We start from the raw sequence: 27,299 nt of genomic DNA, 5'->3' as shown, positions 1-27,299 counted from the left end.
TAAAATGATCTTATTGTAAAGGAAAATTTTGATAGAAATAATTGTAATACTTTGAACACTATATAACAGAGAAGCATAAAAGAGTTGCACTTTCTCACCAGCAGCAAAAAGCAGTGTTTGAATTTCCCCAGTTTTAAATTATTGATACCAATGCAGCTCTTGTCTCAGCGCTTTGTTGTTGTTACTGTTGTTGTTTTTACTGGCATCCTGCCAGTACTTGTATTTGTTGAAATTCCAGTCTCTTACAATTCTGGTGCTTGGTAAATGTCCCAGACAGCTTTATAAATAAAAGCCAGAGACTCTTCTGAGTCTATGAGGTATACGCTTAGTTGCTACTGCTTGAGCAAAGGGGCGGAATTGATACGGTAAAGTGATATCTATGGTGTAAGGAGTGAATAGCAAGTTTTTCAGTCACTGTTTTCTTCTCTCCAAACCACATTAACCTGAGAACAAGTTCCAGCCTACCTTCCACATTTATGTTATGACCACAGTACTTACTCCTACTGTTTTTCCCTATAAATGTTATGATAAATGGATGAGCTTTATATGATAGTTTGCTATTTAGAACATGCAGTTATTTTTCTAGTAGATGTGCTTCCCTCAAAGATAAGATGTTGAACTCTGTGGTTTTTCTGTAGATCCCTATATATATAAACACAGAGGCCATAGAGAAGGTGCATCCCCTCAATTCTAGCATTTTTTGCCAGTCTTGTTAGACAACCATCAGTCTTGTAAATGGAGCAACTTAAAATGTAAGGAACAAAAATAATTAAGCATGGATAACATTGTTTAGCTAAAATAAAACTAAGCTTATTTCTTTCTTCACTAAACTCTATTCTAAATCTATTAAATGTTCTGAAATATTAATTTCTCAATATGCTCACAATCCGTCACGCAGGCACACACGCACACGTATACCTGTACTTTTCTTGGTTCTGTTTTTTGCTTCTGTCCCCCTCTGGATACTGCTGCAATTAAAAGTATTTATCTGTCTCTTCCTTTATTCTCAGTATTGGTGGTCTGTGTCCACTTGTCCATGTGTTGTGTTTATTTTTTAAGACAGCATGCCTTGTAGCAGGGGAAAGCACTACTTTTAAGCATGTTACTGGACTTGACCACATACATCTGCCTGAAGAAGCCATATGCTTTCTTTATGTTGACCACCACTGTAATGAGGACAGTATGAGATGAAAATAAAAACTAGTAAGAATGTATATTATGTGAAATAGCTGCTTAAAACTGCATTTGGAATATTACAATAAATTCTAGTGAAACATTTATTACTAGGTGATGTAGCTAAAAATACATGGTAAATCACTAATATTTGACTGATGAATAAGGCAGCTGATTGATAAATAAAGCGTATGTTTCCGTAGCTTATCTTCTTGCATTTATCTCCATAAATAAGCTGTGCAAGTACACAAAGAAGGCAGAGGTGCATAAAAATATGAAGTACCAGAAATTTCACAGGTTGTTCAATTCAGTATGACAGAATTCAGTTGTTTAAGTTGTTTTAATAAACAGCTCTTTTATTAAGCAATTATGGCCAGCCCTGTATAAGGTTAGGTCGCCTTAAACTCTTCATTGATGCATACCACAGATACCATGGTTCTGAATTCTTGCTTGGGCCTGTGACTAAAGCAAGCTGTGACTACTATCACCCACTGTGAAGAATAGAGCTATTGTCACCCTACAGCCATTTCAGATGAATCAGACCAGCAGTGCAGCTTTAGACCTTGCTGCGGTTGCACACTGTGAACCTAACAATGGATCACTTCCATTCTCTGAAACACAATTAAAGTGATCTAGACAAGAGAATTAGAGAGCTGCCACAAGCTGTCTCAAGGCACTAAATGTATAATTCTTGAATACCTCCTTGGCAGAGCCTGGAGTAGGAAACCTCAGTGTATCACTTTCTCTATTGATCTGCAGCAGCCCTTTTCAATCAACTTGTGAGCTTTGAGTGAACAAATACTAAAGCAGTGAGAGAAGGCATTTTTACACTGTAGGAGCCAGTTGGCAGGGGGAACTCTTTTATGAATATGAGGCTGAATTATGTAAAAGCAATAAGATAGAGCTGATCTAAACCCGAATTATTACACTGCTAGAGTTGCAGAATGCTCTGCACCCCCTGCCCTGATCTGGATTGTGGAAATTGGACATCTGAATGCAGGTGAAATGCTAACCAACAGATATTAATAGTTATTTTTAGATCCTTCTTCTATTCTTTCTCACCTTCAGTTCCATCCCAGAGGTGATAGCAATTTTCATAAAATGTTCTTTTTTTTTAATCTGTGAGTTTTAGGAGGTTTGATTTGAAAGAAAGCTGCATCAGAAAATTTAACTAACCTCAGAAAAAGGGGGGAGAGGGTTGGAGAAATCTTTCTGAGGATCCTGTGATTTCTCCTCAGTGGGGAGATGTGGTTCAGAGTCCTATAACACTAAATTCCAAAAAATTGGAATTTATAAAAGCTTCATAGCATCTGCAACTCCATTAGAAAATACTTAGTTGAGAATATGAGCTCTTTTTCTATTTCTGTCAGTAACTGTTGACTTGGATAAATCCTCACATTTCATGTTTCAATTAGAGTACATGGCACTAATAACAATTTCCTAGTAAAAAAAAGTGGTAAAAATAGTGATGTAAAAGTGTTATTTAATTTATATTCCCCAGATGAATGTTATTTAATTTATATTCCCTGGATAAAAAATTGAAAATGAAGAAGAAAAGCATTAGCTTTGTTTCCCATTCACTATATCAGTACCACTGAAGCCACTTTCCAACTTTCTGAAGAAGCATTCAGCCAGAAAAAGTGAAAAAGGATAAGAAATATGAACAGCAAGCCCAGACTCCCTTCCCTCCTAATGCTCCTTCTGCTAGGCCAGAGCAAATGTTTATTTGTTATTTCTCAATGCATGTTACAAATCAGCAGCTAAAAGAAGGAACAGATATAGAAAGATGCAGAATGATATTTTTGTAATCCTCCTATTATGCCTTCTACTTTCCTGATGTTATTGTCCTTACTAGTCCTAAAGCCCTTTAAGGAACAATACGGAATAGCTTGGGTACCACACTGACACAATTTCTATGTCATTAACTCTTCCTCCCTCTCATATAAATTCTCTCATGGTATTCTGAACATGACTTTTCTATTCTACTTTATTTTCATAAACAGATGTCTGAATGGCCAACAAAGTGCAAAAGTCTCTCTTTTTAATACAAATATCTAGAAGGCTTATAAGCATAAAATAGCCTGAAAAAGCCAGCCATGTTACATGGTGGCTGGTTACATGACTGACCCCTCAGAAAGATAAAAATCTGGATGTTGTAGCATCGATGGTGACAAATTTCACAATATAGTCAAAATCAAATCTGTTTATCTGTACTTCCATTACTCCTCATTCTTAGTATATGTTGCAAGTTCTTTCCTAGATTAAAAAAAAAACGTGCAGAAAGTCTAATTTAAGAAATCAATGTCTAAAATGGTGTTTCAAAACTGTGAGAGGCTGAGAATCCAAGAGGACTTAACTATCCTAGGTGCAGAGGGCTTCAAAGAAACCTGATAAACAGGATGATAGAAGCCATCAAATTTAAGGGAAAGAATTAAGAGCGGTCAACATATTGACAAACTGACATAGTAATTGATCCATAAAATGCTACTCTAATACAGGAATAGTAAGATCATTTTATGTACTAAGAGATTAGATTGTCGCATCTCTTGGATTTTTAGATCTGGGCATGTGCAGAGAACCTTTACCAAAAAATAAGCTTGCAGGAATAAATCTTGGAGCAAAGACTGGAGGAAATAAAATTCCCCATGCAGCTTGAAGAAATATTTTTGCTTTTGGAAGGTGGGATCTGGCTTTGGAAAAAGTATGGCAAGTGCTTTGTTTTGTGTTTTTTATTTTGTTTTTACCAAGAGGGAAATAGTTACTTATCAGATGAAATATTGAAGAAAGAGCTAAATGTTAATGTTTCTTTCCCAGTAAGGCTTGCTGGGTTTCAGAGCCCTCCCTTCAGAAGAACTCTTCTTTTTCAGACAGAGGCTATTGAGCAAGGGCCTGATTTTCATAGGAGAGTTGCAAGGCTTGTCTTCTACGATGAGAAAAAACTATAAAACTGAATTTGTTTCTTCTCCTGTGCTGTCCTGTGTGTGGCTTCTGAGCAAATCAGAACAACTATTTTTAGTGCTGACAAACATTCCAGCAAACTTTACTGATGTAGCTTCTTAGGTCAAGGATTGAAAAATGAATAAGGTTAATGGAAAGCTACTCAACTCAAAGACAGATTGCAGAGAATTAGAGAATGTTGTCTGAAAACTAAAAGCTAGATACCATTTACACTTCAGAGTAGTTTCGTTATAAAAATTGTTAAAATGAAAAACTAATTTTCAAGAACAGTTCTAGAATTGTACATTTTTTTGTTAAGAGTGGTCTCTAGATTTTAGGAGGAGAAGATTCTTCCCGCATCTTTCTGGTAAACTCTGCAAGTGGAAAGCTTTGCGCTCCTATGTTTTCCCAAGGAAATATATGTAATATTTTAAAATAACTTCTCACTTGTTATTGCTTTGTCTTTCTGAAAGCTTATAGTATTAGATATGATTACTTTTTGAATTGAAACCTGAAATACATAGCAAGTGTAGTATGAGCAACAGCTGCATAAGAATTGGGACATTTTCTAATAGTGATTCCTGGGAAGTTTTATCCAGGTTTTCTGTGATCGTTTGCCATTTTTGCTTTTGTTTGATAAAGTCCGATTCTGATGCATTTGCTTGGTTCTGCTTGTTTTCCTGTTGATTAAGCTTCAAGTCTGATGGAGCGTTTAATGGTTAAGCCAGGACTAAAAGTTGCTTTTGACTGGTTCAGTCATTGACCAGCTGCTGTAACATTATTTCTTTTCCGTGTTTGCTTCTTGTAAGTGAGCTTCAGTCTGTTGTAGATCAGTTGTGAGAAAAGCTTGCAAATTACACGAAGATCATTGGTGAAAGGTAAGTGAGAACATTTATACTTTTGCGACCAATAGGATAAATTGTTCAATATTTGCACATACTAGTTTCTTGCTGTCAAACAGAATAGAATTACTCAAGTGTGCCTCGTAGGCTCTGCACTGCTAATAGGTAAGGGAAGTAGGTCGTAGGCTCAGGGCAGGAGTGAAACATTTGTATTTGTGCTTTCAGCAATATTTCCTGGATGAACCAAAAATTTGGTGGTTGCAGGTCTGTTGCAATGAATATTTTCAAACATTGAAAGCGCAGAATGGGTCTGATAATAACAAGGTGTGCTTATGATATGTGACAGCAATTTGTTAACAAATTATGTTAATAATCAGCCTATTATCTTTGTAAGTGCTCAGTAACCTTTGCAGCTTATCAACAAAGCTACATCACATTTACATCAAATGTTTATAAAGGTGAAAAATTGCCTGATATGCTGGCAATGTAGTCTGCATAAAATGTTTTGAAACAAAAAAGGAAGTATACTGCTTTCTAGAGGGGTGAATGCAGCAAAAAGTACCAATTAGAATAGCAGTAGGTGGTACACTAGAACAAGTAAATAAATATGTACATTTTTACTTTTTTTGTTTCTTAATTTAGCTTTTTATGTAAAGCTAGGAAGTATTGACAGTTATTTTCAGAAGTCATTTGCATTTCATCTTTGAAATGTTCATGTTTTCCTAATGTAGTGAAAAAGGAATTTGTGATGTTTGAAAATGAATAATTCTTGACTTAAAATTCTTCAGTAGTGCAAAGAGTTGTCGGATGTAAACACTTCAAGCTTATTGTACTGAAAACTCAGAGACAATGTTCAGCAGTTATACCACAGCTTCAAAGACTTTATCTTCTAAAAAGCTTCCAAATATTTTGTGTGTGTACAAACAAACAGTTTTGGTGTGCCATATTGAAAGCAGCTAATCATTTTTTGTCTTAGAAGTAAAAAGCCTTGGGGTCTCTTTATTGTTTGAATTAGACATCAGTTGAAAATCCCAGATACCAGAGGTACAAGCCAAAGACCCATGTGAGAGCACTCAGTCAGTATTAGACCACAGATGTCAGGTAGGCTGATGGACTGAATTCAACTGTACTCCTGGGGAAGGGACACCTCCTTAACTGAGCGGGTGTGCACAAACAATTTCTGAGTAGAAGACACAGTCGACTCTAAGACTGTGAAGTAGGAAATCACAATGTATTCTCAACTAGCCAATGGAATTCATTAGTGGCTTTGTGATATTTATTATCCTCATCATTCCTTATTCAGCTTTAATAATGAAAATTATAATTACTGATGCTTTATTTATTAGATACTTTGAGATGAAGAATTGTAGGGAAGGACAAAGACTGGGTAAATATGTTACAAGTATTTCTTCAGCTTCCATCCTCTTTGGCCCCACTATAAACCCATTTGGAGTCTAAATGAGTTTTCATTACATTCTCTAAAAGTTTATCAAGCATGAGATGCTTCAAAGAAGAGATCTGAGAATCTACAAATCATTATTTGCCAGCGATAGTTTATTTTAGCAGAACGTTTCTGACCAACTGTGTATTAGATTAATAATTTAAACTATTGTTAAGCTTTTAACTATGAAAGCATGACTTCCTCTTTTTTAGTTTGTCTATTTTTATACTTATTTGGTTGCATGGCACAGGTTATGATCAATCATGATTCTAATAGGAATTTTGCATTGTTTTCCCCAATCCTGTTGCCTTCAGTCTGACAGCTGCTCCCTTGACATCTCCCCAAACTAGTCAGACCTTAGAAGTAAATGATGACAGGCAAACTAAGAACGGTAAGGGATTTATCTCTTCACCCACTGTCTTTCATGCTGACGATCATTTTTCATTCCCAAAAGAGACTGTCAGTTTCTTGGATGACCGCTTCTGCTTCTTGGATTGCAGCCGCATTTGTTTTTATTTTTGAGGCGTTCAAGAGATGGCAATGTGAAATGAGTGACCCTTTTCATCCTTCATCTTTAGGAAGAATGAGAATGACAAACTTGTGTCATTTCAGAGACAGCTTAGTATTTGCTCTTCCTCTCTTCAGCTAAATAAAATTGAAAGAGCTATTTCATTAGAAATGTTTTGACTAACTTCAATTGATTTTTGTGTGCTGTTTGAAATGGGCTAGCATAGCACTAACAGTGTTCACTCTTGTAAATGCAGCTTGCTAATTTGTTTCATTGTTTCTGACCCCTTCAAGTAGGTACCCTTGTGAAAACTATAAACAAATGAAAAAAACGTTTTAATAAAGCAATCATGGGGTGTTAATGAATAATTTATCAGCTAAAATCAGCATTTTTTCTGCTCTTACTAATTCAATGTAATGCCATAAAACCTATGGAGCCAATCATAGAGCTATGAATAGAAACTCAGAAGTACTGGGAATATAAGATACTGACTGACCCATTAGTTAAAAGTTGTTCAGCCAGCCTGTCCAAACAAAGCAACAGATAAATCACTAAATAGTGTGTCTGTTTTCTGTTCCAGTCATAGAGAGAAAAATAGGCAGTGCACACTTTCCAGTGAAAGCTGTGTTTAGTAGCATTCTTCACAGAGAGGCTGGAAATTGAAAAAGAAAAAAAGCACTTACCTAGTGACAGTGCATGCAAAAAATGCTTTGAATTTAGGCCAAACAGCTCTAGAGAAAATGAGAAATTCCTAAAGCCTAGGCTTCCTGCCAAAACAAAGCAAACATCTTTCCAAATTAAAACATGAGGATAATTGCGTATTTCTAGTCATGTAGTAAGATGGAAGTATTGTATATTGCTTGATTACATCAATACCTATTGTAGGTCATGCTTTCTAACCTCAAATACAAACAGAAGGTATGAAAAATATCGATCTTGAAGCCTCTGTTCATGACATTACCTTTTTTGTTTTTCAATTTAAGGTTTGTGAAGTCCGTATTTTAGGATTATTTAAAACAAGAGATTGAATTACATATTTCATTGCGTTTCTTTCAACAAACGTACATAGGAGTTAGTGTGAGGATGTATTTTAAGTATGCTTACATCTTCTGTTGCTTTATGAAACCTGTGCCTTGCATTTCTTTTGATCCCTTAGGCTATATGTTTTATCTCTTTGCAAATGTGAAATATATGCTACTTCATTTAATACCTTTCCACAGATGCTCAGTGTTCTGTATTTTCCTATCTTCCCTCTTAAATAGTAAGCTGATTTGGTAGTGGTCTTGTCATTTTGTGGAAAGTTTCAATAGAATGTCCTTTCCTTTCATAAAGGAAGATGTCCAAAATATCCCTCTCTAAAGGCTTGTGTATCTTTTTTTTTTTATGTGCAGTGTTAGAAATGGATGTTAAAATGAATGGAGAAAATAGCATTAGCATGGAAATACCATTATATTCTGTGCATAGCTAACCGGAATAATATATACATTTACAGGAATTTATAGAAGGCAGGTATTCAGAAAGGGATCAGACGTGTAAATTGAAAAATAAGAGTATCTACAATTACATTAGTTGAGAGAAAATCTGTAAGGATTATAAAATTTATTATTTCAGGACATAAGTCAAAGAGCAGCAACCTAGAATTAGGGATAAATGTGCCTCTCTGATTAGATCATAATTGTAAAATATTCTCATTTCCTGGTAATACTTGGGATAAAATAATGAGGCCGTTCAGATTTGATGTGATATTTTCAATATCTCAGGTTTTGGAGAATATCAGAATTACAGAAGTAAAAAGTACTGTAATGCATAAGGCAGCAAAAATGGAACGAGGAAAAATTCTAAACAGGAAAGAGAAACTGCTCAAGGAATATAAACTTCAGTGATGGTTGTCTTTGTCTTGGCATCACAGCGCTTCATCTTGGTTTTGGTTAATCACTGTATAAATTTTATAGACTATAATTATCTTTAATTGTAGGGATACACAACTATTATTATGCTAAAAGGAAGATGATAGTTGTGCACAATCCAAGAACCTGCAAATTCTCATGTATCTTTTTATTTTTCTAGAAAAGAGTGTAGGATGATAATGTTTGTAGGTGTTTCTTCTGTCACTTTTGGAGCAATATACATAACAGCTATTTCCATTATCAACATCCACCACTCATAAAAGGCTTTGCAGTGTTAGGAGAAATAATTTGCTTTGCAAATATCTGTCAGTAACTGGCAATGAGAAAGTCACAGGAGAGTGATAAGAAAAGGCTTTGGCTGTAACTGTGCTGGTATCTCCAGAGTTATTTCTTTCCAATAGTTCGTTGGCACTAGTTTCCGACTGCTGAAGGTCTTCTGTGACTCAACTTAGTACTGTCACCTCTCAGTCAGGAGTGATTGAATGGTTTCAAGGGTGGGGAAGAAATGCAGTTAACGAAAGCAAGCTTTGGATGGCAAGCATTCTGGAAATGTGCCTGCATACTGCTGTAATGTAAATTTGCTGCTCCCCAAAGGAAAAGAAACTTCTCAGACTACACCAGGACCACTCTTACTGCTCTGAAGGTACTTGATTGCAAAACTGGAAACAAGTTGCAAAAAGAAAAACAATATGTCTCATTTTCAAGGTATAAATGAGATATAGCTCTGTTTCTGCCAGGCAGGAATATTTCATAGAGTACATTTCTCCTTTGTTGAAGTTGAGAATTTAGTTTGAGATTGCTCTCCTGAGTGCTATTTCTTATAATAGGCATCTTTCTGGAGCCAGCACCCCTTAGTTTATCAAACATCAGGTGAAAGAAACGTATAAGTGAAATATTGTATGATGACTATTTGCAGTTTTAATAATTACTTATTTTCCTGCCTTTTTTTTTTACTGGAGGAAGAGATTAAATGAAGGAAAAATGAGAAATGATATCAGTATGAATACTTGCATATTATTTGAATAATATAATAAGAGCATGCCAGTTTATCATGGATCTTCAGCCACCTGAAATATTCAAGACAAAAATCTTCTAAGTTGATAGGATACTTATATTATAGTGGTGCAGTGGACCTGTAGTGGATTTCAAAAAAAAAAAAAAAAAAAAAAGTAGATCATATATAACATATACTCTGCACAGCAGTTTAAACACTTCTTCAGCCAGATATTGTATCAAGCGTTCATGGTGAAGTTACTGATGGTCATATTCTGAATGAATTTTCTTAATCATGTGGAAATGTACACAGCCTCAGCCTTCACAGTATCCAGAGACAATGAGTTCTATAATTTAATTGTTCATTATTTTAGCCAAAGGCAGTCCCGTACCTCTTAAAGTGTCCATAGAAAAATTCTTGCCTCTACTCAGCTGTAATGTATGTTACAGGAACAGCAAAGATGCCTGTATCAAGATAAGAGCATGTTTCTAGTCATTGTTACCTGACCAAAAAAAGACAGAAGCATGGTTTTCTGTTGAAAAGAGATTATATTAGGATATTATATGTGAATGTTTTGGGTTTGCTGAGACGCAATCTAAATTCATCGTCAGGGTGACTGATTTTTTGTTTCAAATGAGTTTACACAGTTCAGTAGAATTGAATTTTTTTTAAATACTATTTACAGATATTCATAATGTTTGAATTGTGTATAATTTGAAAGATTACATCACAACATTATATTGTTTTTAGTAAATCAAAGTGGCAAAGTTGAAACAGTATCAAAATTTAAACATGATTGAAACATTTTTATTAGAGAACTTAAATACAAGTCGTTCAGGTTTCAGCTCTGCATGTCTTATCTTTAAAATAAAAAGTAGAGAGAGGAGACAGTTTAGGAGAGATTTGTATATTTGTATAACTGGCTTGTCCTGTTTATAGAGAATAAGTATGCAAACATAAGCTGTTGTGTAACAAAACATTGGAGGTTAGAAGGATGAACCCTGAAGAGAAGGTAAGTCTTAAAATAACAATTTACAGTAAAGTTAAGTGTTGGTTAACTTATTTAGGTAAAAAGTTATTAGAAAGCTAAATATGACTGGGAATTGTGTTCTTACAGAAGACTTGAACTTTATATGCAAAGACTGGTGAAAAAATGCTACTGATAATGGTAAGGCTGAGGTCTGAGAACCAACAGATGTGTTCTGCAGAAGTCACTAAATCAGAAATGATAAAGTTCATTTTGATGTCTTCCAAACACATATTTTAAGAGGTGGGCATAATATATAATGCATTAGACTGAATAGCCATGAGTTGCTTCATCTTAAATTGAACAGAAACATGAACAAGTTCAGACTTTTTCCAGCCATCATGACTTGAAGACTGGATGAAATTGAGATATGGCTTAACGGAAGAATTTTAAGGAGGGCAAGCACTGGATTTTGTTAAATAGAAGGATAAATTTGGATGGAGGTTATGATTTGGGCTCCTCAAAATTGGTAACGAGGCTTAACTTTATTTAATATTGTTAATAACTTGGTCATAAAAAAATGCTAGTCAGCATGTTAATGATGTGATGGTGACACAAAATTAGATAAACATTATCCATTTATTCAGAGAGAGACTGAATTAATATTCAGGAATAAATCTAATGATTTTACAGGTAGGAGAGAGAGAAGTAGGATTGAATTCATTAGTGTAAAGTGCAAAGTCCTGCACTAGGGACACAGCAAATAATATTTTTTGCAAAAGCTTTTAAGTCAGTTGTGACAGAGAAAGATCTGGTGCAGTATGAAGACAACTTTTACAGGACATTGGTGGGACCATATACTGAATATTGTATAGTCACGCCTATCATGATCAATAAAAACAAATTATAGTTGTCACATTCATGGAATTAAGTCACTACAATGAGTAGAGGAAAGGAAAGCTTATTTGTAGTAGGAATCTGAAAGAGTTTGGCTGCTTTTGCCTAGCAAAGACAAGGGGGAGCTAAACCATACTGGGAGATTACTAGAAATGGATGAGAGCAAAGAAACAATGCTGGCACAGATACAAATGAGTATAAGTTCAGGCTGTGAAAGCGAGGAACACTTCTAACTGTCAGAGTATAGGGTTCTGGAACACCTTTTCAAAAGCAGTGATGTGATACATGTGACAAACGTGACGTGCCTTTTCTGAGAGGGAACACAATGTGGTTTACAGTGGTAGGACAGAACAGGAGCATATGACACAGGTGATCCCTTCCAGTCTCATGTTCTTCTTTTGAACTATCCTGTTTATTCCTTCCTGCATAAGTTCATTATCAGTAAAGAATCCTACATTTTAAAATGATTTTAATTTTCTTTGCTTATGGAAAGTATTTATATGATTTTTTTTTCTTATTATAAATATAAAGAAATGAAAAATAAGGCCATGAAGCAATGCACATACAGTTCTACTGAAAGTACAAGTCTTCAGTCTGGAGACAGGCTGTCAGAGAGATCTTGAAAATCTTTAAGAAATCTCAAAACTGTCAAAAATTGTCTCTTTTTTTGCTGCTATTCATAGTTGACTCAATTCATGTACTGCCCAATGCAGCTTTATGAAATTGATACCTTACAGCTTCCATTAGGATTAACTGCATAATTTAAAACTGATCACATTTATTAAGGACGTTGCTCTATGATATAATTGAGAAGGAAGCCTAAAAGCAGCATGATTCAAACCATTAATAGTTATTTAAACTCTATAGTGCCAGTACTATCCCCAGAAAAGAGTTAGAAATCAGTTTTCTATAGTGTCGATGAAAAGTAGTACACAGGTTCAAAAGATAATAGTACTGCATTTTTAAAGGGGAAAAAAAATCCCATAATGACTCTTTAGATTATATTACTGCTGCTCAGTTGCATCTTACCTGAATATTGTCAAAGTGATGCCCATTGGTGTCACTGGAAGTTCAGCCCCCTGAGCCATCCTTGAAAAAGGAAAATGCCTTCAGCAGAGTTTTTGACTGAAGAACCATTAAAGTTCTGCAGCTTCTCTTTTATTTATATGCATCTTTGGCAGCAGAAGATAGGTTAACATTAACTGCTTTTGAAACTATCAGCAAATATTTGTCTCATATGGTTGTGATAAGATGCAAATAAATACTAAAAAGAGTGAGGAAAAAATGGAATAGAAGAAGTCAGAATACTGAAGAAAATTTGATAACGTAAAGCTACTTAGCAATTATTGGGGGGGAGCGGGGGGGGAGGAGAAATGCTTTTCATTCTACTCACATTAATCATAGCAACTGTAAAAGATAAGAATGAAGCAAATAACATGCAAGTCCTGATCGTAAAAACTGTTTTGATATCACAGAACTAAGGTCCTAAGGAAGATGGAATATAGTTGAAGTGCTGCCCTGGGCTCTTTTAAAATGGAAGTGGACAGAACATTTCAGAATACACCATAGGGAATACTATTTTTAAAACAGACTAGTGATTCTCCACCATCTAATGTCTAAGGAGAATCTACACTTCCACAAAGTGAGAGACTGGTGTAAGAGAACAGAAACTTTACTTGTTAGCAAATTATGCCTATTTGCAGAGGTGTTAGCCCCAGGTGGTCTGAAGAAGTGGCTGCTTCTTGAGGCACTTTCTCAGTGTTAACAACTGGAAAAAAAACATATCTGCAGAAAGAACTGATGATTTTATATTTGGATTATTGAAAATAATAGAGAAATTTTCTTCCATGTAGTCAGGCTCAGGTGACTTAGGTTCACTTGATGTGTTTGTTTTGTAAATGGGGCAGTGATTTGCATTCACTGAAATAACAAACGTCATACAGAAAAGAGAAAGGAGAAAATATGTTTTGGAAATTGTAGATGGAGTACTACCCTGTTTGAATCATCCTATCTCTTAAATTCATTCTTGAGGCTAATACTTACAACAGCAGATAGGTTGTTGGTCTAGGCTGTCAAGCATGGAGAAAACATTTCTAGAAGAAACAGAAATGTTTCACCAGATCCTTCAGTTTGACAGTTTCCTCAGTTTTGCTCTTCATTAAAAAAAAAAAAAAAAAAAAAAAAAAGCCTAATAAGATGGAGTTTCAGTTAAACATAGTTAGGAATGAGATTGCTGCAGTAGCTTTTGTCATTGGCTGCAGTTAATGTGTTTGTGCTGTCAGGATCGAGGCCTCAAGATTGTTAGTCTGGTTGAGGAGATTTCAGTGCTAATCCTGTTTCTCAGACCATGAGCACAGGCTCAAACTGGGGAGAAAAACACTCTCGAAAAAACGAAGCTAGGTTAGTTTGTTAAGAAAGGCATTCCTCATTAGAGTAACTCAGTCAAAGTGTTAATGCGCAATAGCTACATGATCCATTAGCACAGATCCATGTCCTACAGGCCAATTTAAAACTTACTGGTTTTCTGATACCCCTTTTCTGCTGTGGAATCAGAATAAGCTGCAGGCACGTGGCATACACTACTGCTTCTTCCATGTTTCTTTGTCACTGGGTCACAAGCCGAGGTCAGCCATGGCCTATGTGGCAGGATTGCATGCCACTATCTTGAGTGTTTTTTCACATTTAAATTTCTACGGTGAATTCACAGTTCACCAGGTAGGCCTACTTTGGCCATTATTTTAGCAAAGCCTTTATATGAGCGTGGATGTTGATCAATTCTACACTAAGGCTTATGGAGATTAGATATAGCTGTTTCTCAATTATCTTTATTTTATTCATCTGTATGTATTTAATACCCATCGGATAATATCTGTGTGCATTTACAGCATTTATTAATTTATTTGAGGCATTAGCAAGAAAGATTAAACACGACCTTTACTGGGATGAATCTAAGGAGGAAAAAAACCCCATGATTTAATCAACAGAGAAATGCTGACACAATACTATCCAAACCACGTAATGTTAACTTCTTTCTAAGTATGTGCTTGTTTAATTATATTTTGTAAATATATATATATATATATAAACAAAACAAAAACACTTGTAGAGATATAAGACTTGCTAAGTGATACTGATTTATGTAACATCACTTGTTCACTTTACTTTTCAGAATTGAACCTTCTTTGTTCCTCATATGGAACAAAATAGTATACTAAATCGCCTCAGATCTTTTCCAGCAGTTGTTGTGTTCAGTGTTTTAGGTTTGTATCATCTGAAGAGTAATGTTTCACATATCTTCTGTGGTTCTGAAAACAAATACTACGTGTAGAGGAACATGTGGCTGGATAAGAAGACGACAGGGAACCACTGAGAGTGCAGCTCCATTTTTTGGGGGGTGGGAACAAACCCTCCAAAATTGGCGGGCAATTATTTCTGCATCTTTTTTATAGTTGTGAAAAGTGCATTCCCCCTACTTTTAACTGCAGATCACTGGCACCCTTTGTTGATCAGCCCTACTTTGCCTTTCCCTTGAAAGATCCAAGGAATACCTGTGCAGTGTTTCCTTTTTCAAGCAAGATTGAAACACATAGCCCAATTAAAACCTTTTGTATTGATATTCATCTAGAGGAAAATTGTTGATATAATGGCAGAAATCAGGCAGTTCTCTTTGGCTTTCTGTACCTTATTTTGTGCCGACAAGGCACAATGGATAGGAGGGACGGCTCTGTTACGTACATTAAGTAGGCAGTATACATGAGGTGTGCCAGATACACATCAGGCACTTGCACGTTGGCAGGCCTCTAAACGATTAGATTTAGCTTCTATCTTGCAAACTGAGCATGCCTGTCAGTTTGAATTTAAATCTGTTTTCAGTTTCATCTGTTGATGTTATTAAGGTAGTATTGTATAAAACTTGACTTAAAGCTGTTAACAAAACAATGAAATTATGTAGCGAAGGCATCAAAAAAACCCCCCACTATTAATAAATTTGAGAAAGGAATTTTCTTGACAGCTGATAAGTGCTCTTTGCTTTCATCACCGTCGCAACGTTCGTCTGAGGATAGATCTGCTTTTGTCCGTTAAAGGGGCTATATTTTATTTTAAAGCGCAGTACTAGAAGGAGCCCCGGAGACCTGCATAGCGTGAGTTCATGCTTTCTGAAATCAATTTGTGTCAGAATGACTTAATTGTGATTGAGGTTTTGAAATTAGAGGGAATTTCACATTAACGCCCTTCCAGTTCTTGGCAGAGCACAAAATGAGCTTTGTGGTATTTGTGATGTGCTGCTTTGTTTTTCTTCTCCCTCAAATGTTTGTCTAGTAGTAAGGTGCTTACTACTGTAAAATGCACTTCACATAAACAGCTAAAAAGCCATGAAAATACTTTTCTATTGCTAAAGCGGATTCAAAGAGAGCAGCCTAGAGATTCATAGTGCTTTACCTTACCCCTGAATCATACACTTTTTCTGTTATATTGTAACCTAACTTGCAGGTAGGTTTCAGTAACTGGCCAGCTGTCACATCTTTGAGTAACACTTTTACTTCATAGCATCACACAATTTTCACAGGGCAGTTTAAAGGAATTCTGGCTTAAGAAATATTGGTAAAAGTAGTAGGGAGTATTGGTAAAAAGACTATCTCTTCTGACAGTTTCAGTTCCATCACATTTAATAAATCTTTCATCCTTTCACAACTCTATCTATGAGTGTTAGAGGAAAAAAAAATACGAACTGTGAGAGGAGTTTTAAAACACAATTGTCGATTTGAAGACCATACTTCTAGCTACAAAGTTTTATGCTCTCTTTATCCAGCCAACTCTGAAATTACTGTAAATGAGAAACATACTTAGACTATTACCTGGATTTATTTAATGTTTCTTATACTTTGGGAATAGAAAATTTTACAGTTTTGTTGAGGATCCAAAGCTCTCGCTAGATTGTTCAAGTGACTGCAACTGAAACAGCAATCTTAACTCAAAGTGAAGAACTGGGAGAAGGCCAGACCTGAATATCTTGTTTGAGGTCCTTCTGTTTGAAGCTCTTGACAAAGTATGATTCCTTTTATCTAACAGATGTAATCTTGGTGTAATGGGTATGCTCTTTGTAGGTGCTCTCTCTTTTCTCTTCATCTTTTGTTAAATTGATTTTTACACAGTAGTGCTAACAAGTGGAAGTTTGTTGGTTTTTCTTAGAGACTATCAAATTCATTTGATCTCAGTGTAATTTTTCACGTAGGTTTAGTGGTGTTTCAATTTAGCTATTAATTCAAAATCATTTCCACTATTCTTATGAAAAGGAATATCTTGAAGTTTATAGCTGTGTCAGGTAATAATTTGCCAATATTTCTTTATCTTTCATCTTCAATTACTGGTCAAGTAACAAAGGCAACACTGCTCTCTGAAGTATGAAAGTATTGCTGCTATACAGCAAAGTTCATCCATGCTTTTCAAGAAATCAGTGTTAAGGATAACTACTTATTTATGGCCAAGTATTGTTTATGAGAATCTAAATATTTAGTGCTTCCGCTGTTTCATAAAGTCTGATTTGTTTACTTAAAAATAATTTGCAGGAGACCTAATGCATGAGTTCTTTGCTTTCCTTTGTTACTCCTTTTTCCCACCCAATATCTGCATGTGTAGATTGGGTAGTGATATTGAAAATTCTCATTTTATTGAGTGCGACGTAGGTGATTACCAGATCACCAACGGTGAATATAATCTTAAAATATTCTGGGGAGTGAAGGAGGGATTTCCAGTGGAGGGTAGGAATATACAAATTCAGTGCTACATTACACTGTTAAGGTCTATTCTATCTGTTCCATTTTCAAGTGATGATTTCATTAGAGCAAACAATAGCTTCTAAGGCACTCAGAGTGACAGTGGCTTATATTAGAAGGAAGATCTAAAAGGGGATGGCATGTTTAACCTAGAAAAATGAGAAGTGAGAGCAGAATGCATTTATATTTTCTCTAAATTCATGAAGACAGAAGTACCAGAGCAGGAAGAGAACTAATAAAGCACGGTGCTGGCAGATGAATAAATAGAGAAAAATTAAGCGTGACTATATTCAGGTGCAGTATTTTAAAAAGGTATGCTATATCCTAGCTAGCAGACACTGAAGTTTCTGGAAAGAGAGAGAAATCTAATACTTTTTCACATGTTACTTGACAATTTCTGATAATTATGACTGTGGTTGCTTGGCAGCAAGAGACTGGATTCACCGACCTGTGTGTTCTCCAGTATATTACTGTTGTCTGTGTCTCTCTGCTCCTCTAACCCTTACCATCTCACTATGCAAAATGTAGTCCTTTGTCTCTGGCTGTCTACTTCTCTGAAAGAAAAATGATTTTTCTTCATTTTTTTCCTTCAGTCAGCTTTTAGGATCACCACAAAAGGATGGTTACGAATATGAATAAAACAGCTGTTCTGCTGTGTGCTATAACTGAAAATATCAGAATATTTGGGACCAACTTAAAAGTCTCTCTACTGAGGATTTTAAAAGATCATGTGAATTCTTGGTAGACAGGCTGTAGCGAAAAGTAAGTGTAAATGATCTTACCGTCCTCTGTGGTTCAGCCAGTGAAGGTTAGTTTGAAAGAGAACATGGAGAAGCTGGTGGAGCAGAACATGGCAGAGTGAATCTCTCTCCTCCATATAGGGAGCACCCTGACACTCATTTTATTGAATCTCTTGTATTTTTTATATGTTAAATATTTACATTAAATAAAATTATTAAAGAGGTAAATGGACATAAGCTGAAGCTATGCGAATTTTTCTATTTCAGAAGGTGTCAGTGTTGTAAAGACTTTGCTAATAATGTAAATAAATTGAAAAAAATCAGCATGCTACAGCAAATTCATTAGCCAAAACTGAAGCACAGCTGTATCCTCAGGGGTGATGCATGGCATCTCTTCAGTAAAGCATACAAACACTACAAAATAAAAAGTTAGTAAGAAGACAGGATAGCCATATGGTCATTCAAGTATGTATGTAAAAGGGGAAAATTATTTCAGATCAGTGCTTGAAATTTCTGTTTCTTTCCTTCCCCTTGGAGAGCATAATAAGCACAAATAAAGGAATTCTCAGAGAAATTATTGTTACATGAGGCTCAATTATTTTTACAAATGTAGAAATTTGAATTTCATCTGTTAATAATTCACTTCAGAATGCTCTTGTAAAAGTTCATCCCATCCTAGGCCTTTTCAGCTAATTTTGTGATAACTCTGTTGAGGGCTGTTGAATTCTTAAATTTTTAAAGATGAAAAGGGAATTTTTAAGTGCAAATATTATGTATATCAGTGATCTGCCCTGGCATTTAATTTGGGATAATAGAGGCTTTGCAGGATATTGGGATCCCATATGGTCGAAATTTCTTGACCATGCTTAGTGTAAGCATAATTTTTTGCTTGTGCTTAGCACAGTTCAGCTAATCTGAAATCTGCTGGAAAGATCAACAGTATCAGAGTTGATACTTTTACTACTTTGCTTCTGTTTTCCCAGATAAGGTAAAAGCTAGGCATCCCGCATGTCATATTTCAACCAAAGGCCTTTCCATTGTAGTTTCTGTGAGGTGAAAAGAGGAGGGGGGAAAAAAAATAGGTTTCATTTGAAATGAAGTTCTTTTAAATATTGGAATGTGCAGAACATACTCCTTGATGCACAGAAAGTAGATGGTCTATGCATAGAAAGTAGATGATCTATGGTTCATGCTGAGAACATGAATGGCTTCTCACTCCAGCCATAGCCGTGTGTGTGTATGCTTTACAATTTTCTCTCTTCCGTTAGGTTCAATAATTCTGTTATTGTCTTCGCTTTCTTTTACAATGACTTTTGTGCTGGTGAAAGCTATCAGCTGACACTGCTGAAGACTATAATCTTTTCTTGATCTACAGATTAAGTCCAGCGTACACAAATGCAATGCATATTTTTTGACTCCGTCAGGATGTCTCAAGCCTCACCCATGTTAACCTTTTTATAAGTTAAAGAAGTTTTGTTTCCACACTCAATTTACTGGGCAGTTCACGGGCATTTAGTAGGAAGTATTCTTTATTGGTCTGGTTTGTTTTACCATCTACGCAACACTGCAGTCACCAAATGGTAAAAGTAGCTTGTTCCATGTAAGCAAGGAAAACCAGAGGCAAGCAGTTAACTGGTAGCCTAGAACTATTCGGTCTGTTTAAGCTCTTTTAATACTACAGTAATGTGCCTACAAATGTCCTTACCACTAGCAAATTTGTGCTGCCCATAACTATATAGATTTTTGAAACTGATTTAAATTCAAAACACGTTTATTTTGTTTGTATACAATATTTACACAGTTGTATTGTTTTACATTTGGTAATGGAATTGCAGCTTACATTATCTATATTCAAACAGGAAAATCATAAGCTTCTAGCTTGGTAGGTGTTGCAAGTTATTTACCGATACCAAAGGAACACTGGTAATGCACAGTTATAACGTAACTCATGTTGACTGGCTGCTAAATTTCAATTAATACTTGAATTTTATTTCTTACCAAGTTAACAAGATTAATGAGTAGAAAGCCACTCATGACCCATCATAGGAAGAAGAAAGAAACTAGAAGAACTCTGTCAATTCTGGCATAATTTAAAAAATGACTATGCCTATAAGATATTCAAATTGAAAAAATTGCAAAAGAAACTAGATATACATGAATAATAGATTTTTTCCCCCTCCTGTTTTTGAAAAATTTCAAGTTTTTTTTTTCTCTTTAACGGTAAGAAAATTTTTCATAAAATAAAAATTGCTTTAGTGACTTTCTTTTTTATATTCATTAAATATATTTAGTAACACTTCAAAAATAGATAATTGAGTAAACATTGCTCAGGTAGATAAGGATTAGTGAATCAAGTTTATTGTTCTAATTCTGGAATCCATTTTTACACTCAGGAAGCAACATATGCATGGAGTAATGTATTGTTTTCTGCCTTAATCCTCTAAGGAGAGAGGGGAAAACTGTGCAAATTAATGTTAAAAAAATAGCATTAAATTCCTTTACCGAGGACAACAGTACAGCATAAGTAGTCTGTAAAGCAAATAATCTAATAGGCCAAATAATATTTCTAGACAAAAAGAATAAGTTTCCGAAGAAAAAAAATTCACTGGGATTTCTGTTAACCCAAAGACAAATTGTGATAAGCAATTAAAAAAGCAGCACTAGGTTTTAATTAGAAATTGTGTAATCCTCAGGGAAACTCCTTCTAGAATTGGGTTGGAATCCTGCAAAAGTAATTTTTATGTTTGCAAGTAAGATAAAAGTAGAAACCCAGGTGTGATTTCTAGGGGGATACTGGGAGCTGTGGCCCCAGTGACCCAGAGCACTTTGAACGGCACCAAGGTGCACTGCCAGTGGGAGCAGTCCTCTCTCACATGCAGCAGCAGACCTGTACTGAAAGGCTTTTCAGAGCAGTAGGAACTTTTTACACTGTTTTCCATTGTCTAGTACATTGGAGCGCTGCTCCAGGACTGAGCTTTTTAGGTGCTAGCCTAATTCATCATGAAAATTTCCCAGAAAACTTCTTTGATGGTGGGTTGTTGTTGTTTTGGTTTGTTGGTTTTGCTCTGGTTGTATTCTCTGCACCACATCAAAGTTAGCCTGAGTTTCTGTGGTCAGTATTAAAGGACATGATACACATGATCATTTCTCAAAGGGAAAATCACTGCTTTGAGTATCTGTGCTGGTGGTGCATCGCTCCTTAAAGACTGCCTTAAAAAAATGATCCAGAAACTCATGTTACTTGGTCTTACATGTTTTTGCTAGAATCAGGGATGGGATATATCAAACAACATTCCTGTATGTAATATGTAATGCAAGCAGCAATAGGTAGTCACTCTGTGGGCTTTGTGATAATTAACAACATTTGGCATTTAAAATGTCATCTGAAGATAGTAAGGCAGCTAAATGGTACTGTCGTCTTTTTGTTTTCAGACTGGCCAGTTGAGGTGCTGTGATGTGGCTGGGATCAACAGAGTTTACACAAGGAAGGAGTATTATCTTTAGCTGCTAATAGTCTGGTATAAAATGGCCAGACTCATTCACATCCAATAAAACAGTACATAATTAATTTTTTGTTAAAAATGAGAACAAAATCTTAGGTAGCTTTTTCGGATTGATCTGTATCAAAAATATCATCACCATTTGCTACTAGAAAAATAGTGGGAAATATGTTGTTAGTTTCTTAAATACGTATCTAACTTTCAGAGATGATCTTTTTAAAAATTTGTTTCAACACTGCAGTGAATTAACACAGCCTGTGGGGGAAAAAAATATGATTTTAACACTTTTCTGTGAATAAGAAAAATAGTTTTAAAGTAATGTAGACTGATTGACTGAAGATTAATGATACACTCATATTTTGCTGTACTTTTTGAATAAAGGTATCTCTATCTTTTTCATCTTTTATCAAACCCTACTTGTAAAGAATGTGGGTTTTTTTATCTCTTATGTGCAGCACACTGACTGACATCATGGAATTAGATTATTCTAAATTCAAGGAGTCTTTTGTTACTTTTCTATAATAAAAATTTGTAATAAGATTGTTAGGTAGAAACAATTTCTTTTTCTGCATTTGCTCTGAGGTTCTCATTTCTCTTATCTCATTAGCACTCTGGCTCTACAAATGATGAGGTAACTGGATATTGATAGAATTTTGGAGAAAATCAGGATAAGATCAAAGAACTAGTCAAGGAGAGAAGTTATTTGTGCCTACGTTTCTTGTCAGGCATTGGAAAGAATCCAGGATATATCTGTTTGGGGTGTCACTGTTGACTCTACACTGATGCTGCTGGATTTGAGGGTGTAACATGTTGGCAGGCAGGGAGACAGTGGCAAAATAAGAGGAAAAAGAAATGGAAAGGGAATGTAGCAAGCGCTGACATTGTCTAGAAAATATTGGGGATCATTGTTTTAGGGCATAAATCACTAGCAAGGAAACAGAAAGTTAGGCCAATCTAGTTGAATGTATTCTGAGAAAAAATCACCTGTAGAATTTTTAAGTCAATACAATCTATGAGCTGTTGCACTCTTGTTATTTAACATTTTTTTTTTTGAGAATATCTAGAGATGTCAACTGGGTTGGATGTGAATTGCATTAGGTGTTGTATTACCTTAAATAAATGGCATTTCTTTGACCACTAGGGATGGAGTCAAGGGTGAGTAATTAGTGCCAACGCTGCTGATGCAGAGTTTCTGGTATGAGCTTAACCACATGCTTCATTTCATATAGTAAGACTCACAAGAGTGTAAAAATTAGATTTAGGCTTGATTCACAAAATCTAGATTCAGAATCACCTTTGCAAGCTGCTGGCATTTGTTCAGTAGAAAATGTGTTCTGCTTCATGGCCTAAATATTCCTGAAATATCGGTGAAGTTTAGATTAATATTTCACATATAGAGCGTAAGTCTGTCTCTGTTTGTTATCTAGCCTCAAGAGTGCTTATTTTTTTCTTTTGCTTATATCCAAAGTCAAAACATTATAAAGCATGGTCACTAATAAATTATATACTGAGCAGTCTTTAAGAAAATTTATAATTTCAGAATATGTGTGATTTTAATTTCTCATTAGAGGTACAGAATCAGAGAATGGACAGGTCATTTAGTCCATTCTATTGATCCAAAGGGGGATCTAAATCTTTATCATTCCTGACAAATTTCAGATTAGATTTTCCCTTTGAGGTCAGTGGTGGTGATGATTTCATGGTCTCTACAAGCAAACTGTTCTAATGGTTTGTTGTCCTTATCATTAATCATTTTTTTCCTAATGTCCTGCCCTACTCTGTCCTACTGCAACTTAAACCCATTATTTCTAGTCCTATTCAATGAGGAACCAGGAAGCTATTTCTGTTCTCTTTGCAGCTGTTAACATGTTGTCCCTCAGTTGTATCTTCTTTAGGCTATACCCGTAATTTCTTCTGATCTTTTTTATGGTTGTGCTTTTTAAACCTCTCATTTTTCATGTTGCTTTTTGAACTCTGGCTGATCTAACAATGTGGTACTCAATAACAGACAGTATTTCAGTTAAAGCTTTATTAGTTTGGAACATAGACGAAAGATAATTTCACATTTCTTACAAGCTATATTTCTGTTTCCTGAATTGTGTGTGCCTTCTTTTCAACAGTATGATTTTGTTGACTTGCATTTAGCTTATTCATCCCCTTCCTCCAATTTCAGTTCATTTTCTGAGGAAGTGTTATGTAGAAAAGTGCTTCATGACCTGTATTTATGTTAGCTGACTATGCTTGCCTGGATGAAACAGCATGCACTTGCACTTTTGAATTAATTTATTATTTTAGGAGCAGATCACCAGCTTGTAATCATTTTGAATTGTCCTGTCCAATGGTCAATCAGTGGCCTGTCTTCCACTATGCTGCAAATCCCTCCTACCTTTGTATCATCTATATATTTGTATATAACAAATATCATATATGTAATGAATGAAGAAAAGTACTTAATAGTACCAGATTCAGAAACATGGATATAAAATCTAATTTAATATTATTTTAAAAAGCCACTGATAGCTGTTCTCTCAGTACCTTTTTCTTGCTGCTTTTCATTCATCCTATGAATACTATATACTCATTGTGGGAATATTGCAAGAAACTGCCAAACCTCAAAAATAGGCTAGCTGGTTGATGTTTGCCTTTCCTATTTAGTTTTTAAATCTTTTTCATCTAAGGCCATTCAAACTGGATATCAAATAACAAAGGTGAGGAAGAGCAGTAATCTCTGTTGAATGCTTTGCCCTGTGCATGAGAATTCAACCAAATCCAGAAGAGAAAATATTTGCATAACTGAAAGACACAGGAAATAATTAGTTAAAGATTCTAGAGAACGTGAATTTATTTCACATGAGAACTTTGAATAGGAAATTAAAGTGTGAGCTGTTCAAATAGTTAGCTCTGAAATGGTGCCCACAACATTAATTTTACTTGTGTTAGTGTAGGGAAAAAAGCTTTCTGAAGTAATGTTTTGTCTTTTTAGGATGTATTAGTATTAGAATGTATAACTTCTTTATTATGTCCTCTGTTCTTTCTGTAACGCTGCTTTTTTGTATATGTTTACCTAGGAGCTGGTACTGGATCCCTTGACCTTATCAGTATCATAGCATTCATGGATAGCTGCAGAAATTAGGTAAAAGGGGGCAAAGAAGGGGAAAAAAAGTGTTGAGTGGCTCAAAATAGCTTTTCTAGGATATTAAAAAATAAACAAAAAAGAATTCTTAGGTAAGGAAAGGCAGCTAAACTTTCTTCTCTTCCCTCCTCCCCGCTATGCTTAGCCTGAAGGACATACACTGCGTGGCAATCAATGCGTTGCTAGTACTTCTTCAGTACTTATCATCTTCAATTTAGCAACATTTAACTCTGAAACTGTCACAAAATATGAGAATATTAATTGTATCTCTGGTATTAGTTACAATCCATCTTAAACTATCTTTGCAGGAAGATTAAATTCAAATATTAGTCCTTGTGGCTACAGTTAAATACATATGCAGTCTGGATGCACTCAGTTTTGAACAATGATGCTGGCTTACCAGTTAATGCTTGTAACATCTGTCACATAATGACAAATATTGGTACAACGTTAATCTATTCCTACTGATTACGAAACTCCGTCTGGCTAATTATAATGCAAAGTAGGATTCTGATGACTTGATTTGTCAAGGGCGCATTTTTTAACCAGAACTTTGCCAGTGAAATCTGTAACTTTTAACAGGTACAATTGCGAGAAGTTCTTCCAGCCTCTAAACAGGAGAAATTGTAATATTGGCACTTTCATAAGCATTCCTACTCATTTATACCACTGGCTAAGATGGACAGAAGTTGTAAGCAGAAGTTGTAAGCAGAAGTGGTGTGCATAGGAACAACTTCCTGCTTTTTAGGAATAGTCAGTAGAAGCTTGATTTAGTTGCCTAAACTTGGCCTCCCGCTGCGTTTCCAAAAGGGTATGGGTATCCCCTAGATCCTGGTGCATCTACCAGACCCCTGGCAATGTCTCATATACCCCAGAGCATCTCAAATAGCATTAGATGTTTATATTTAAGCAACAGATTGAGCCCTAGATTTTTGAATACTAGGGGTATTCAGCACGTGAGCTTTACTGAAAGAATATTCAGAAACTATGAAAAGTAAAAATTTTTGAGCTGAGACCACAGCAAATTCAGTAAGTGTGTCCAAGGTGGACCAGGATTTGACTCACAGGCGCTCAAAGGACAATCTAGTATGAGTTCAGTAGACTGAATTAATTCTGACTAAGCCGAATCAAATCCAATGTTCCTATTTAGAATAGAGATACATTTGCTTTAATGTATCACTAGTAATGTTTCCCTAGTGGTGCTGTGTTTTAGAAAAAAACAAATGTGATTTTGTGATTTTTAAATAGTTACGTTCAGTAAAGATTGCAGAATACACCTCCGAGGAACAGGGATGTTATTTCTAGTCTCTTTGCTATTTAGAAGTTTGGCTAATTATATTCTGTCTGTCTTAAAGCACCCTATGGTTTTAAATGGATAAGATATTTACTTCTGCCTACTATTCTAAAGGGCTGACAGTGTTCATCTGTGCTGTTAAACCACTGCTGTGTTCTGTCTCCAAGTTGGCTGCAGTTCAGTAGTAAATGGAATGTTTCTATTATTACATACTTGTGAAGTGCTTTGAGGTCTGTCAGGATGTAAAATATTTTGTGACTGCTTGCCAGAGAGATAGCTATCACAACCATTTTAACCTTAAAAAAAAAAAAAAAGAAAAAGAAAAAGTTTAAAATGTATGTTGACATTTTCATTAGCATTGTTATTTCTTTGTAGCTCTTTATAGGAAACAGAAATCCTCAGGATGAAGTGGTATACTGAGAATTATCTTGCTGCTTCTTTTCAGAAATACACAGTAGGTGTTTGAATATCAAGAAAATAAATTTATTTGGACTTTTTTATTTTTTGGTTCCTGATATTTTTTTCCTGAGATTTAGGCAAATGAGAGATCAATGTGTACTGTGTGACTTTGCATTGGAACTTCAGGAAATCTGGAGTTTGGGGAAATTTCAGGAATGCCCTTTCAATACTTTGTGGAAAGGAAGTTCAGCTGTTTTCAGCAGTATGCTTTTCATGCGTCTACAAAGCAGAAGCAATAAAGTCTTTATATTTGAAACATAGTTCTCTCCTGACAAAACATTATTAGTGACCTCAGCAGTGATATTATTTTATAGCATCCTAGAATAATTTAGGTTGGAAGGGGCCTCTGGAGGTCATTTAGTCTAGTCTAGCTTCCCACTGAAAGCAGGGCTAACTTAGATAAAGCTGTTCAGGGTCTTGTGCAGTTAAGTTCAGACCATACCTAAGGATGGAGATTCCTCAGTCTCTCTGGGCATCTGTTCCAGTGTTTAATCACTGTCATTGTGAAAGATTTTTTCCTTGTATCTCATCTGAATATCCATTTTTGCAGCTTGTGTCTGTTGTCTCTCATCCTCTCACTGTGTACCTCCGAGATGAGTCTGGCTCTGTCTTCCCAGTACCCTTTCATTAAGAAGTTCCTGATGGCAATAGGATCCTCCATTAGTCTTGTATTCTTACGATTGAACAAATCCAGTTCTGTCAGCCTGCCCTTGTACATCATGTGCTCCAGTCC

General features: G+C 35.5%; 1 protein-coding gene across 13 annotated transcripts in view; it reads left to right on the top strand.

Annotated features, from left to right (window-relative positions):
* Positions 1-27,299, top strand: part of LRRC4C (leucine rich repeat containing 4C) — a 551,925-nt gene that overhangs the window by 231,927 nt on the left and 292,699 nt on the right. The window contains exon 1 of one of the 13 annotated variants that reach the window (XM_068945543.1): positions 24,754-24,813. The exons of the other annotated variants lie outside the window; for them this stretch is intronic. The gene's annotated coding sequence lies outside the window, so the exon portion shown is untranslated. Of the gene's footprint in view, positions 1-24,753; positions 24,814-27,299 lie in introns of those variants that run through there. 13 annotated transcript variants of the gene reach the window in all.

The sequence above is a fragment of the Struthio camelus genome, chromosome 5, assembly GCF_040807025.1.
Source record: "Struthio camelus isolate bStrCam1 chromosome 5, bStrCam1.hap1, whole genome shotgun sequence".
Classification (NCBI taxonomy): domain Eukaryota; kingdom Metazoa; phylum Chordata; class Aves; order Struthioniformes; family Struthionidae; genus Struthio; species Struthio camelus.
The sequence above is the reverse complement of the archived record's forward strand: the minus strand, read 5'-3'. Positions and strand labels throughout refer to the sequence as shown.